General features: G+C 40.5%; 1 pseudogene; it reads left to right on the top strand.

The window, feature by feature from the left end:
• The window catches only part of LOC149253894 (13-hydroxylupanine O-tigloyltransferase pseudogene), a 28,224-nt pseudogene that overhangs the window by 1,025 nt on the left and 12,005 nt on the right, over positions 1 to 15,194 (top strand).

Below are 15,194 nucleotides of genomic sequence, written 5' to 3'. Positions count from 1 at the left end.
ATAAATAACCCGGCGTATGTATCCTAGATTCCTAACCGTATGTTGTCGAAGCACTCTGCATTCATTCATGTAACTCAGTGACATTATTTGAACAAATTAAACAATCATTTAACTAGGAGAGCTATCATTTCACTGTTTTTTATATAAAACAGAATTTCTAGAAACCTATTTTGAAATAAACCACATTTATTAACAATAATTGAAATTTTATTATTTATACTGGTTAAAGGATGTTTATTTATATTATGTACCAATGTATATATTCAATGAGTCATAAGTACATCTAGTTTTCATATTTCATATATTTTACGGGTCGATCGAGAAAAATGATCTATACATATCCTTCCATATTCAAAAGGAGTACTATCTACGTTGTCAAATTGTCACAATTGAAATAGTGGCATTCTATCTAAATAGTATGTGACAAAATGAAAGAAAACATAACCATATATACTAGCATGGATCAAATATGAAAAGTCAATAACCACAAACTATGGGAGGAGAAAAGAGCCCTCCGCCCATATTGTCTCTCCCTCCAAAGATGTATAATGTATGATACCATAATAATCAACAATCCCAAGCTTTGACAGTGAGTTTGCAATTTGATTCTTCTCCTGGAATATGTGCCGGAAAGTGATCGTTGTGAAGGTATCTCGGAGAAATTTGATCTGGGCAATACAAGTAGAAAGATGTATGGGGGAGAAATCCAGGTTTGACAATAGACCATTGATGAGGACTTGTGAGTCCCCATATACAAATAAAGTATCGATACACAATTGCCTGGAGATCCACAAGAGGCCCCAGAGAGCCAATGTTTCCACCCTCATGTTGGTACCCGGTCCACCATTCCAATGAAACCTGTAATGGCATACTTGATCCACCCGAAGCCAAACACCGCAGCCACATTTGGAATTCTAGGCGACACCATCAAAGAAACCCACCGGAAAATGTATTGCATTTGGAGCAAATATGTGAGATTGATCCTTTATTATGCGAATGGGAACTCTGACATCAAGCAAACTAAGAAGGACTTTGTGGATAATGAAACGTGTGTTAGCTGGAATCCCTTAAAAAATAAGTCGATTTCTAGCACACCATATTTCCCAGGTGGTGAGAAAAGGAACAACCTTTACCTTTGTGCCGCGCTGCAACCACCATAAATAACAATCGACAATGTTTCCAAAGTTCCTATAAGGAAGGTTTAGAGAAGTACATATGCCATTGCAGACACAGGATGCAATCAAACATTCTAAGAAAAAATGAAAGTTATTTTCAAAAGATGTCCTACACAAGGGGCATCTCCCCAGTCCCATCAATCTCTGCTTACATGGGAAAATGCAGGGGGAATCTCCCCGGTCCCATCAATCCCCGCTTACATAAATTCTCCCATGTAAGGTTCTTATTTATCCATGTCATCCAGTTAAAAAGTATGATTTTAATATGGATGTCGATTTTATAGACTAGAGAAAACTAGCAAGGTTGGTGTAGATTATTGTGAGAGTGAATCAGGTACGTGTATATTTCTGCCACCTCGACCAAATTTGAGCATAGCTTTCTCGCCCAGGTGAGAGAGTCCCTAACATCAGATCTGCAAAGTCCTGCGAGCCTTAGATTTAGGATATATTCCTCCCACTCAGCAATATAAATGCCATTTAGTCCCAACATATCCACACGTTTCCAGATTGGATCTGTTCCATTCAGCTATGACCCGTTCCAACATGAAGATGCCTCTTAGGTGAAGGCGTTGAATGAAATCGCCTGCCATATTCTGAGTAGCCTCCACTTCCTTGATGCTATCCATCTCGATCAGAATACGGTTCCCTATTCCGAAAATCCAACAAACTCTCTGCAAAAACATATCTCTCACCTTTTGGAAACATCTCCATATATAGGGACCCATGTTGCTTCCAATTAGTCCCAATCTTCTATCCTCATGTTCTGTAAGTACTTTTTTGCAACAATTTCTCTCCATATACGTTCCTTGAAGAACCAACACCACGTTGATTTAATGATGAGAGCCCACCCGAATAACTTGATGTCTAAGATGCTCCAACCACCAAGATCCTTAGGAATAGTTATATTATCCCATTTGGTTAGGTGGTATTTGTCGATGTCCTCCCTTCCATACCAAAGAAATTGTGCCATAATTTGTTTGATCTTGTTGATGACAGTTGCGGGAAGAATATACAAGTGTGCCCAATGTACATCGAGTTGTTATAGTACAACTTGAACCAAGATGTATCTGCCCCCTAGAGACAAACTCGTATGCACCCAACCACTAATCTACCTCTTGTATTTGTCTATTATCCACAACCAATATGATACTTTATACTTGTTTTTCTTGATACATAATGGTTGTGTTTGGAAGTTGAACATTCTCCCAATCTCATTAATCTCCCTGGGGTTTCCTATTGAATATAATATAAACAATTTTCCTTCATTTTCCTTTATACTAGAGGCATCCCTAAATCACTACAGAATGTTACAAAAATACCTCCATTGTGGGCATGAAATCATTCCAAAATCTAGTATGTCGTCCACAAAGAAATTATGGGAGACCTTAATACCTATCTGTTGGAAATAATACTGAGAGGGGGGGGGGGGGGGGGGGGGTGAATCAGTATTATCAGATCAATAAAACTTTTTCAATGCTCAGAAACATATACGCTACTTCAGTTAAGTGAACTCGCGTGTACACGCTACTGTGTCTAATGAAACTCGCGTATATCCAGAAATCTTATAATTCAGTTAGGTTAATCTTCAGTAAATGCATCAGAACATTATTAAGCATATTAACAGTAAACAGGTGCAGTATAACAGAACAGAACATCACACAAGAGCCACACACATGAACACCATGATATAAGGTGGAAACCCAATGTGGGTGAAAACCACCTGCTGCAATTCGTCTCTTTCTTCTTTAATGAGAAACTTCTTTTACAATGTACTGGTGCAGTCCTTTACCAGTACGCAGGCTACAACCTGCAGAGGGCTACAACCCTCTCTCGTTTTCCAACTACTTCTGGAAGGGAGCTACAACCCCCTCAGCTCTTGTACTAGCTGATCCATTTACTAGTACGTAGGTGTTGATCCTACAACCTTCAGGGACCACGTTTCATCAATTTTCAGACTGGATCCAAGAGTACAAAACAAACATTACTGCAATACAATCATCAACTTATACTTGCATCATAATTCATTAAACAACCCAATACCGAATCACTGAAACCCTGTCATCAAGAACACAGAACCCAAACCAGAGTCCAGAACTCTGCAACAACCACCAGAATCAACAGCAACCTGAAATATCAAACCTTATCATGCATACGCTACTTCACTGTACCAAAACCGCGTGTATACGCGCTTTCACCAAAGGCAACCCGCGTGCAGATCTAGAAATGATTACTTCTGCCTTCGCTGTCAGATCCGACCCTTGCCAAGCGTCCCGAACAGATAAACAGCAATACCAGCTCCTCTCACTGCGTCAGACACACAATACATGTCTCTTTGCCTAATGATCTTCTCCTTATATAGCCTTAGGCCTTGTTCAATACCAAGAGCCAAAACCATAGTAACACAATACCATCAACCTCAAATCTAGGGATCGACACGCCCGTCGAGACACCATGGTCCGAAACCATAGGCACAACTTCCAAGGACTAACCACCATGGACCAAAGGTACTTTTTCACATACACGCTCTTTTACTGAAGCAAACCTGCGTGGACACGCGACTTGGGCTTAACAAACCTGCGTGTATGTTGTACTAAGATCTGTCCTCTGATTAAGATGCCATCACTTGTACCAACCTCTGAGCACCTGTACCAACCTCTGAGTGAGTTGCCATCAAGGCCAACACTTGAATCATAATGCCAACAATCTCCCCCTTTGGACTTGATGGCAACCACCACACCAAGTCACTCTCCCCCTTTGACATCAAGGGCAAAGGGTGGACCAAGATGTTCTCTTCTTTGGTATACCTCCTACTGTCCATACTGCTGTCCATACTCCCCCTGAGTACATGCTGAAGTTTCTGATTTGGCTCCCCCTTTGTTTATGCCAAAGTGTACCAATCTATCCATGCTCCCTCTGAGCAGATGCAGGTTCTAAGACCAGCCATTCAGATCTGTACCATAAGCATAAACCTGCAATACTATTCCTTTGATCAAACAACAAGATGTATCATTTAGTTTCATCAGCAATCCATAATGCCAACAATGAATTATTTGAAGTATATGCTCCCCCTGAGTGTGAGCCAACCATGACTGAACCATTTCCTAAGTCTGTTCTGCTGCCCCCTGAGCCTGAGCCAACCATGACTGAACCTGGGTCTGTTCTGCTGCCCTTTCTCCATATACGCGACTTTTCAGCCTGTAACTCGCGTATATACGCGACTTGTCTTCATTATATCAGCGTATGCAGGATGGAATACTGAATTTCATCACTTTTAGATTCCCCTGTATCTGTCATGTCAGTTGACTGAGTTATGCCACACCTTTCTATCTCTGTCTTCTTCAATTCCTGCAACTGTGATGATGTATGGTCCTCTTGCCTTGAATTTTGAGATATGCTCCTGCATTCCCTTGCTTTGTGCCCATAGTTGTTGCATGTATAACATCTTACATTTTTCATGTTCCTTCTATCACAATCAATTGCTTTGTGTCCATATGCATTGCATGCAAAACAATACCCTCTGAAATACCTGGGATGCGACGATCTTTCTTGAACCATTCTACTTCTACATCTGGCTGCAACATGTCCAAGATTATGACATACATAACATTCAACATTATTCAGTGGAGGAAATAATCGTCTATCACGTCCATAGTTAGGAGTAAATGATCTTCTTTGAGGAATTTCTTTCCTTGGTAGTTCCTTGAGCATTTCAGATTTCTTATTAGAGTTTCTTGCCTCACCTTGTGAACTAGATTCACCTTCAACATATTCATGAAAACCAAGACCAGCCTTGATAGCAGGAGATCTTTGACTATTAAGAATATTATCCAAGACTTTAGAACTATCTTGAAATCGTAAAAGCTTATCCTTTTCTTCTAGTTTACCTTTCAAGATATTTACCTCAACTTGATGTTGTTCTTCCTTTTTCAGATACTGCTTCCTTAGGTCTTCTTCAACTTTTCTCCCTTCTTCCACTTGTCGCTTTAGTTTGATCACTTCATGTTCTTGATCTTCAAGATCTTCCTTTAGAGAGAGGATCTTTGATTCAAGCCTTTGAATAGTTATGCTTTGATCCTTTACTACATCCTGCAATTTCTCTCTTACCCTGGTTTCTGTCTCCAATTGTTCTTTTAATTTGGCAACTTCTTCAGTTTCTGCATTCTTCTCTTCATGTGCCATGAGACTTTTAATATCTTCGTTATTATTGGATGGAGCATTCTTCTTCTTATGTGCCATGAGACTTCTAATATCTTCACTATCATTGAATGAACTTTTAATATGGGTATAATAGCTTCTACCATCTTCTTCAGATATCTTTCCTTTGTTATGAGGACATCTAGCAGCATAGTGACCAACTCTACCACATAGAAAACATTTGAAAGGTAGCTTACCTTTGAACCGTCCAGTTCCCCGTTCAAGATTCTTGACAAAATTTACCTCATCTTCTTCCTCTGACACTTCGAATGCGGCCTCTGGTGGTACCTCTTGTCGCATTTCAAAAGCAGTTAAGATCCCGTGAAGCTGTGACATGGTGATTTTCTGCACATTCTCCTTTTCTTCTATGGCAGATACTTTAGAATCAAATTTAGTAGACAGAGATCTCAAAACCTTTTCAACTAAGACAACTTCCTCAAATTCTTCACCCAGATCCCTCATACAATTCACAATCTCATCCATACGCAGGAAATAATTAGCTACTCTTTCATTACTACGCATCTTAAGAGTTTCATACCGGATTCTGAGAGTTTGAAGCTTTGCTCTTTTTACCTAATCATCTCCTTCGTAGCTTGTAACGATTTTGTCCCATATTTCCTTAGCTGATTTGAAATGCATGATCTTCATAAATTCTGATTGAGTCAAAGTACTCAATAGGACAGTAACTGCTTTGGCATTGAGCTCATATTGCTTTTTCTCTGCTGGATCTATAGGAGTTGCTGATGGGAATTTGTATCCTCCTTCTACGATTCCCCAAACTTCTGTTCCAAGTGATTGTAGATATGCAGTGGTTCTTATCTTCCAGTGAGTAAAATTGTTCCCGTCAAAGACTGGTGGCCTGATGTGTGCCTCTCTTTCTTGATTAGCCATACTGATGGATCTTTTCCTTCAAGCGATCAAGCTTCCTCTGAAGGACCTGCTCTGATACCAATTGTTGGAAATAATACTGAGAGGGGGGGGTGAATCAGTATTATCAGATCAATAAAACTTTTTCAATGCTCAGAAACATATACGCTACTTCAGTTAAGTGAACTCGCGTGTACACGCTACTGTGTCTAATGAAACTCGCGTATATCCAGAAATCTTATAATTCAGTTAGGTTAATCTTCAGTAAATGCTTCAGAACATTATTAAGCATATTAACAGTAAACAGGTGCAGTATAACAGAACAGAACATCACACAAGAGCCACACACATGAACACCATGATATAAGGTGGAAACCCAATGTGGGTGAAAACCACCTACTGCAATTCGTCTCTTTCTTTTTTAATGAGAAACTTCTTTTACAATGTACTGGTGTAGTCCTTTACCAGTACGCAGGCTACAACCTGCAGAGGGCTACAACCCTCTCTCGTTTTCCAACTACTTCTGGAAGGGAGCTACAACCCCCTCAGCTCTTGTACTAGCTGATCCATTTACTAGTACGTAGGTGCTGATCCTACAACCTTCAGGGACCACGTTTCATCAATTTTCAGACTGGATCCAAGAGTACAAAACAAACATTACTGCAATACAATCATCAACTTATACTTGCATCATAATTCATTAAACAACCCAATACCGAATCACTGAAACCCTGTCATCAAGAACACAGAACCCAAACCAGAGTCCAGAACTCTGCAACAACCACCAGAATCAGCAGCAACCTGAAAATTCAAACCTTATCATGCATACGCTACTTCACTGTACCAAAACCGCGTGTATACACGCTTTCACCAAAGGCAACCCGCGTGCAGATCTAGAAATGATTACTTCTGCCTTCGCTGTCAGATCCGACCCTTGCCAAGCGTCCCGAACAGATAAACAGCAATACCAGCTCCTCTCACTGCGTCAGACACACAATACATGTCTCTTTGCCTAATGATCTTCTCCTTATATAGCCTTAGGCCTTGTTTAATACCAAGAGCCAAAACCATAGTAACACAATACCATCAACCTCAAATCTAGGGATCGACACGCCCGTCGAGACACCATGGTCCGAAACCATAGGCACAACTTCCAAGGACTAACCGCCATGGACCAAAGGTACTTTTTCACATACACGCTCTTTTACTGAAGCAAACCTGCGTGGACACGCGACTTGGGCTTAACAAACCTGCGTGTATGCTGTACTAAGATCTGTCCTCTGATTAAGATGTCATCACTTGTACCAACCTCTGAGCACCTGTACCAACCTCTGAGTGAGTTGCCTTCAAGGACAACACTTGAATCATAATGCCAACAATCTCCCCCTTTGGACTTGATGGCAACCACCACACCAAGTCACTCTCCCCCTTTGACATCAAGGGCAAAGGGTGGACCAAGATGTTCTCTTCTTTGGTATACCTCCTACTGTCCATGCTGCTGTCCATACTCCCCCTGAGTACATGCTGAAGTTTCTGATTTGGCTCCCCCTTTGTTTATGCCAAAGTGTACCAATCTATCCATGCTCCCTCTGAGCAGATGCAGGTTCTAAGACCAACCATTCAGATCTGTACCATAGGCATCAACCTGCAATACTATTCCTTTGATCAAACAACAAGATGTATCATTTAGTTTCATCAGCAATCCATAATGCCAACAATGAATTATTTGAAGTATATGCTCCCCCTGAGTGTGAGCCAACCATGACTGAACCACTTCCTAAGTCTGTTCTGCTGCCCCCTGAGCCTGAGCCAACCATGACTGAACCTGGGTCTGTTCTGCTGCCCTTTCTCCATATACGCGACTTTTCAGCCTGTAACTCGCGTATATACGCGACTTGTCTTCATTATATCAGCGTATGCAGGATGGAATACTGAATTTCATCACTTTTAGATTCCCCTGTATCTGTCATGTCAGTTGACTGAGTTATGCCACACCTTTCTGTCTCTGTCTTCTTCAATTCCTGCAACTGTGATGATGTATGGTCCTCTTGTCTTGAATTTTGAGATCTGCTCCTGCATTCCCTTGCTTTGTGCCCATAGTTGTTGCATGTATAACATCTTACATTTTTCATGTTCCTTCTATCACAATCAATTGCTTTGTGTCCATATGCATTGCATGCAAAAAATACCCTCTGAAATACCTGGGATGCGATGATCTTTCTTGAACCATTCTACTTCTACATCTGGCTGCAACATGTCCAAGATTATGACATACATAACATTCAACATTATTCAGTGGAGGAAATAATCATCTATCACGTCCATAGTTAGGAGTAAATGATCTTCTTTGAGGAATTTCTTTCCTTGGTAGTTCCTTGAGCATTTCAGATTTCTTATTAGAGTTTCTTGCCTCACCTTGTGAACTAGATTCACCTTCAACATATTCGTGAAAACCAAGACCAGTCTTGATAGCAGGAGATCTTTGACTATTAAGAATATCATCCAAGACTTTAGAACTATCTTGAAATCGTAAAAGCTTATCCTTTTCTTCTAGTTTACCTTTCAAGATATTTACCTCAACTTGATGTTGTTCTTCCTTTTTGAGATACTGCTTCCTTAGGTCTTCTTCAACTTTTCTCCCTTCTTCCACTTGTCGCTTTAGTTTGATCACTTCATGTTCTTGATCTTCAAGATCTTCCTTTAGAGAGAGGATCTTTGATTCAAGCCTTTGAATAGTTATGCTTTGATCTTTTACTACATCCTGCAATTTCTCTCTTACCCTGGTTTCTGTCTCCAATTGTTCTTTTAATTTGGCAACTTCTTCAGTTTCTGCATTCTTCTCTTCATGTGCCATAGACTTTTAATATCTTCGCTATTATTGGATGGAGCATTCTTCTTCTTATGTGCCATGAGACTTCTAATATCTTCACTATCATTGAATGAACTTTTAATATGGGTATAATAGCTTCTACCATCTTCTTCAGATATCTTTCCTTTGTTATGAGGACATCTAGCAGCATAGTGACCAACTCTAACACATAGAAAACATTTGAAAGGTAGCTTACCTTTGAACCGTCCAGTTCCCCGTTCAAGATTCTTGACAAAATTTACCTCATCTTCTTCCTCTGACACTTCGAATGCGGCCTCTGGTGGTACCTCTTGTCGCATTTCAAAAGCAGTTAAGATCCCGTGAAGCTGTGACATGGTGATTTTCTGCACATTCTCCTTTTCTTCTATGGCAGATACTTTAGAATCAAATTTAGTAGACAAAGATCTCAAAACCTTTTCAACTAAGACAACTTCCTCAAATTCTTCACCCAGATCCCTCATACAATTCACAATCTCATCCATTCGCAGGAAATAATTAGCTACGCTTTCATTACTACGCATCTTAAGAGTTTCATACCGGATTCTGAGAGTTTGAAGCTTTGCTCTTTTTACCTGATCATCTCCTTCGTAGCTTGTAACGATTTTGTCCCATATTTCCTCAGCTGATTTGAAATGCATGATCTTCATAAATTTTGATTGAGTCAAAGTACTCAATAGGACAGTAACTGCTTTGGCATTGAGCTCATATTGCTTTTTCTCTACTGGATCTGTAGGAGTTGCTGATGGGAATTTGTATCCTCCTTCTACGATTCCCCAAACTTCTGTTCCAAGTGATTGTAGATATGCAGTGGTTCTTATCTTCCAGTGAGTAAAATTGTTCCCGTCAAAGACTGGTGGCCTGATGTGTGCCTCTCTTTCTTGATTAGCCATACTGATGGATCTTTTACTTCAAGCGATCAAGCTTCCTCTGAAGGACCTACTCTGATACCAATTGTTGGAAATAATACTGAGAGGGGGGGGGGGGTGAATCAGTATTATTAGATCAATAAAACTTTTTCAATGCTCAGAAACATATACGCTACTTCAGTTAAGTGAACTCGCGTGTACACGCTACTATGTCTAATGAAACTCGCGTATATCCAGAAATCTTATAATTCAGTTAGGTTAATCTTCAGTAAATGCTTCAGAACATTATTAAGCATATTAACAGTAAACAGGTGCAGTATAACAGAACAGAACATCACACAAGAGCCACACACATGAACACCATGATATAAGGTGGAAACCCAATGTGGGTGAAAACCACCTGCTGCAATTCATCTCTTTCTTCTTTAATGAGAAACTTCTTTTACAATGTACTGGTGCAGTCCTTTACCAGTACGCAGGCTACAACCTGCAGAGGGCTACAACCCTCTCTCGTTTTCCAACTACTTCTAGAAGGGAGCTACAACCCCCTCAGCTCTTGTACTAGCTGATCCATTTACTAGTACGTAGGTGCTGATCCTACAACCTTCAGGGACCACGTTTCATCAATTTTCAGACTGGATCCAAGAGTACAAAACAAACATTACTGCAATACAATCATCAACTTATACTTGCATCATAATTCATTAAACAACCCAATACCGAATCACTGAAACCCTGTCATCAAGAACGCAGAACCCAAACCAGAGTCCAGAACTCTGCAACAACCACCAGAATCAGCAGCAACCTGAAAATTCAAACCTTATCATGCATACGCTACTTCACTGTACCAAAACCGCGTGTATACGCGCTTTCACCAAAGGCAACCCGCGTGCAGATCTAGAAATGATTACTTCTGCCTTCGCTGTCAGATCCGACCCTTGCCAAGCGTCCCGAACAGATAAACAACAATACCAGCTCCTCTCACTGCGTCAGACACACAATACATGTCTCTTTGCCTAATGATCTTCTCCTTATATAGCCTTAGGCCTTGTTTAATACCAAGAGCCAAAACCATAGTAACACAATACCATCAACCTCAAATCTAGGGATCGACACGCCCGTCGAGACACCATGGTCCGAAACCATAGGCACAACTTCCAAGGACTAACCGCCATGGACCAAAGGTACTTTTTCACATACACGCTCTTTTACTGAAGCAAACCTGCGTGGACACGCGACTTGGGCTTAACAAACCTGCGTGTATGTTGTACTAAGATCTGTCCTCTGATTAAGATGCCATCACTTGTACCAACCTCTGAGCACCTGTACCAACCTCTGAGTGAGTTGCCATCAAGGACAACACTTGAATCATAATGCCAACACTATCGCCCGTCTTATGCCATTAAAAAGAACCCCCGAAATCACCATCTTTATCTTAAGGCTAAGGCGGTCCATCATCAATATGAATAATAAAGTTGAAAGCGAACAACCCTGCCAAAGTCCCTTGCCATTCGTGAATAAATTAGAGGGGTAGCCATGGATCAGTACCGTGAAATGTGTCGATGAGATACAAGCCATGATCCATTCTACTATAGCAGAAGATATGCCAATCTTAGTAAGAATAAGGCGAAGGAAGGCCCAGTCAACACAATCATACACTTTCCAAAGATCCACTTATATCAAAATTGGCTTCATCTTTCTGGTATGAATCAAATGGATTACCTCCTGTGAGTGGTGGAAACATCATGTATCAATCTGTTATGGAGGAAACCCAATTGTTCCCTTGAAATGTGGATTGAGAGGGTTCCTTTGATGCATTCCACAATTATTTTGGAGATGAGTTCATAAGTAATGTTGCATGGGCTTGTAGCCAAGAAATGTAGAAGTGGTGGATGCTTTAGGAATCGGTGCAAGGAAAGTGGAGTTTATAGGTCCAATACACACCCGAGAGACCATGATTCTTCTACCATGTTTAACAAGTACTCCCTGACCAAATCAATGAAATGAAGGAAGAATTCGATTGTCCACCCATCTGAACCTGAACTCTTATCCTTCACAAAAGTTTTTAGTACCTTTAGAATTTCATCTTGTTGACACCTAATCCGAAACGGATGGGTGAACTGGACAGTCATCTAGAAGATGAACTGATCCGTTGTATTTATGTATATAAATATGAGTTAGCTAATGAATAAAACATCAGTTTTCTCTCCCGCTCATTCTGGAGTTACCCTGGCCTGACATGGTATCAGAGCACAGGTCCCAGAAATAGTTGTAACTCCTCTTGTTCTGAGAGCTGCTCATACCTGAGCGCTGCTCTCTCCTGAGCGCTGCTCTCTCCTGAGCGCTGCTCTGCTCTGACATCCTGAGCGATTCCCTGACTGCACTATAAGCATTGATGTGTTTCTGATTTTGAATTGATATTGAATGCCCTGCGCTCTCTGACTGCCAGAGACCGCGCCCTCTCAGATCATGAGTCATTGATAATGAATACACATAAGCGTTGATGCGTTTCACCTGGACTTGAATTCAAAGACTTTGAGCGTTTACCTATCCTGTAACCCTCGTAATCCTCTAGGGTTTGCTCCAACACCTGCTGTGCATCATGCAATTTCCTAGCAAAAACGCGCATTGCAGAATCCTTGGACACAATCTCTTGAAGCTCTGTCACGGCTTCCTATAAGAGATTCTGGTGCGATTCCAATATGGATAATATTTCTTTCGTCGTTGTCGCCGCGGCTGCCTCCGGAGGAATGCAAGACCCTTGAAGAAATGTGGGAATTGAACCCCGATTTTGGTCCTGTGGTAATATAATTCGTGGAGCTACGTCCTGTCCTGGAGAAATGCTCTGAAAGGGTTTTTATAGCGAATCAAATTTAGTTTGATGTCCCAATGGATTATGTGCCTCCTCGAATGGTAAGACTGCAGTGTGCATTCTGTGTCGACTGTGTTCAAATACCGATGGCATTTTGTAAGTCCTTTTAAAGACCGAGATCCATTAACAAACTCATATATTGAAGAACTTTGATGGTGAATAGCATATATGGTGAATGCATAACGTTTTTTTGGTATTCAATTGAATGGTGATTCGGTTCTGTGGAGAAGTCCTTTCGGACTTGTAGAAAAACAAGTGCGTTTACAGTAATAGATTCTGCTGCCGCATAAAATTTCTGAAGTTTTGCAGTGACCTATGTACGCTATGGGGAGATCCGCATAAGATTGTATGTGGCTCGGTAATTGAAGCGGAAATAATCAAAACGTTTTTTTTACCATGCATTCATTTGGACACAAAGTTGCGGGGATTGTTGGCTTCGAATTATAGTGATAGATATTTTTTTCAAATATTTTGTGCTTTATTTTGTGATCTGTGCGTGGCCTTTGAGATTGCGGGAATTGGAATATTAATACAGTGAAGTGAAGTGATATAGTGAAGTGATCCTTGCGCATCTTTTCAATTTCATTATATATTGATATATTGAAGTGATATATTAATAGGATGAAGTGATATATTCCATTGCGCTTTTTTCAAAACATAGTAGTATTGCAGTGACGTGTACAATGAAATGCTGATGTTTTTAGCAAATATTAGAGGGATTTGAAGGCTGTAACGTAAGGATTTTTTTTTTAGCAGAAGTAATTTTTTATAGAATGCATTCAATCATCTCTATGGTCGGAATAGTTCTCACTGGCAAGGAGAACTATTCTGAATGGTCTCGGATGGTAAAACACACCCTCATCTACAATGAGCTGTGGAAAGGAGTGTGTGTCGGAGAAGAAGACAAAGACCCTGTGCAGCCTACATCAGATAAAGAACTTGTCATTTGGGAAAACAAGAACAGCAAAGCCTATGCATTGATCGCAGCATCTGTAAATGAGGAAGTAAGTCGTCATATTTCATCCTATTCCACTGCCTTTGAAGCTTTACAAAAGCTGAAAGAACTCTATGATACACATTTTGCACTTGAAGTTGTTCAGCTCATGATTAAACTCTTCACTCTTGAACTGAAAAATAATGATCCTCTTGCTCTTGCATCTGAAATAAAGTCTATAATGCATGATATTAAATCCACTAAGGTTGAGCTGGATATCTCTCTTATTGCCTTTCTCAAAGCACTCTATCCTACCTACTCTAATTATCTTGAGTCTTTACAAGCAAATGGAAATCTTAAAGATATAACCTTTGACTCTCTTGTGAAAAAGTTTGCTGAAAGAGAGAAAGCCTTTGGAAAGAAAACAGTCCCTGAATCTTCTGAAGAGACTGTTTGCCTTGCTCATAAAGAAAAGCATCCTGCTCAAGATTCTACAAGAGGAAGAGGTGGACGAAGAGGAAGAGGAAGATACTTCAGAGGTAGGGGGGGCAGACATCCTCAAGCAAAAAAGGAAGATCTGCATTGCATTCGCTGCAAACGAAATGGATCACATGATGCTTCTACATGCAAGCTACCATGGGACAAGGTTGAGCAGAGAAGAAACCAGCAGAAAGGTAAAACTGATGACACAGACAAAGGTAAAGCACCTGAATCTGCTCACTATATTGAGGCACAATGTAACGTTGGAGTAAATGAAGACTTGTTTAATGCTTCACTTGCTTCTTCGAAAAATGACTGGTTGCTTGATTCAGGAGCAAACTGTCATATGACTCATAGGAAAGAGTTTTTTGAAGATTTCACTGACAATGTTGATGGAGCAGTATACTTTGCAGATCAGTCAAAAATCAAGCCATCAGGGCTTGGCACAGTCAGGCTTAAACTGCCTGGTCTTCTAGACTTTCTTCTGGACCATGTTCTATATCTCCCACAGCTCAAGAGAAACTTGTTGTCCCTGGTCCACATCCGCCAGCAAGGTCACTCCATTCATATGTTTGATGGAAAGCTTGAGGTAAGAAAGGCATCTGACCATTCACTTGTCATGAGGGGTATAGAAGAAGAAAGACTTCTTAAACTGCAAGGAAACTCTGCTCATGCACAACATTTTTCATATATTTCTCATCATGAAGAAGGTACACTTCCATCAAGTTTATTATGGCATGCTAGATTTGGACATTTAAACTATGATAGTCTCCGCTTGTTGAAGAAAAAAGGTGTTGCTGGTTTGCCTACAATTCCTAGAAAACATAAGCAATGTGATGCTTGCATTCTAGGAAAGCATAGCAAACAGTCTTTTCATGATTCACATTCAAGAGCACATAGGAAGCTTGAACTCATTCATTCATATTTATGTGGTCCA

This window comes from Pinus tabuliformis, chromosome 7 (genome assembly GCF_031772625.1).
Source record: "Pinus tabuliformis cultivar Carrire ecotype Pingquan chromosome 7, CPIR1, whole genome shotgun sequence".
Taxonomy (NCBI): Eukaryota; Viridiplantae; Streptophyta; class Pinopsida; order Pinales; family Pinaceae; genus Pinus; species Pinus tabuliformis.
This window is presented reverse-complemented; position numbering and strand designations above follow the sequence as displayed.